This window comes from Phocoena sinus, chromosome 5, assembly GCF_008692025.1.
Source record: "Phocoena sinus isolate mPhoSin1 chromosome 5, mPhoSin1.pri, whole genome shotgun sequence".
Lineage (NCBI taxonomy): Eukaryota > Metazoa > Chordata > Mammalia > Artiodactyla > Phocoenidae > Phocoena > Phocoena sinus.
In genome coordinates this window covers 124466120-124467314 of record NC_045767.1, presented here as the reverse complement: position 1 = coordinate 124467314, position 1195 = coordinate 124466120, and the positions used below count along the sequence as shown (strand labels likewise).

Sequence of the window (1195 nt, the reverse complement as noted above, 5' to 3'; positions counted from 1 at the left end):
TGGTGGGGTTAGTTTCTGTAAAATTGGATCTGAATCTGTCTCATCCTGAGCTAAGGAAACAAGAATAACACAGTTTTCCTGTTTCTTGATTCCTCATACACGTGGGTTTAGAGTTGGGTGAAAGCCAACTTTTAAGTGAACACAGTAAGCTTTGTGATGGTGGTACATCAAAAAGGAAGAATGAAGGAATAAGCCTGCCTGAAACAGTGCGCAGGAGCATGGCCAGGAGAGCTCAGAGCCGACTGTGACTCTTTCAGCCAGGAACCTACCCCTTCTACTCTTCCGTTTCCTAAACTGGCCCGTGGCTTTTGCTCGCCACTTTTCCATCAGACCACACGGCAGGAGTTGCAAGAAGCAAACTGAACATACATTTGCAGTCTATTACCTTGTGGGAGTATTGTGCCAATACATTTAAGTGATAAATAGGAGGCTGAGAATGTCCCAACAGGCTAAGACAGTCTCCCAAGGCACCTGGCAGCGTTCCCACACAGTAAGGGCCACCCACGTCGTCAAAGTTCCGCAATGGGGTCCAGGATGTGAAGGGCACCAAAGAAGTCCCTCTGCCCTTCAACTGGTTGAACACTCTGCTAGTTGCCACAGTTGTGATTCTTCGACTTCTGACCACCTGTTGGATGCTGTCTGCGACATTAACGGTGACTTCTTTTGCAGACGTCCGCTCTTTTAGCCTCTGTGGTCTGGAGGCCATTCTGTTTCTGAGTCAGGGGGTCTAAGCTGAGGCCCTGGGGATTTGGGCACTAGGTCCCACAGCTTATGTTCTCTGGGTTGGATATTCCACTTGGGGCTGTCGATCCGGGCACGCGATCTTCCAGCACACCTGCGTGCAGGCCGCCCGCCTCAGGGCCGCTGCCCCGGGCGGCACGTCCGAATCTGCGTAGGTGAGCCATGTGGACTCCGTCCCGCGAGCCCAGCTCTCCTAGTAGCGGGGCTCAATGGCATCCGCCCGGTTCCCGCCGCAACCCATTCTCCCGCGCTGCTGGCGCGCCCGGCAGCCGCTCGGTTCGCGGTTCCAGCGGCGGCTCAGCCCGGCCGGCGAGGAGGCGGCGGCGGCTGCATTGCGTGCCCCGACCCGCCTGCCAGCGCTGCAGCCACTTGCCCATTTCCCGCGGCGCCCGCCGCCTCCTCCGCCGCCGATAACTCTTTATGATTTACATAAATGACCTTTACGACCTTATGC

The 1195-nt window shown here is 55.8% G+C and overlaps 1 pseudogene; it reads right to left on the bottom strand.

Annotated features, from left to right (window-relative positions):
- Window positions 1-289: 289 nt before the first annotated feature.
- LOC116754015 lies at window positions 290-982 on the bottom strand (annotated as a pseudogene).
- Between the last annotated feature and the right edge of the window lie 213 nt (window positions 983-1195).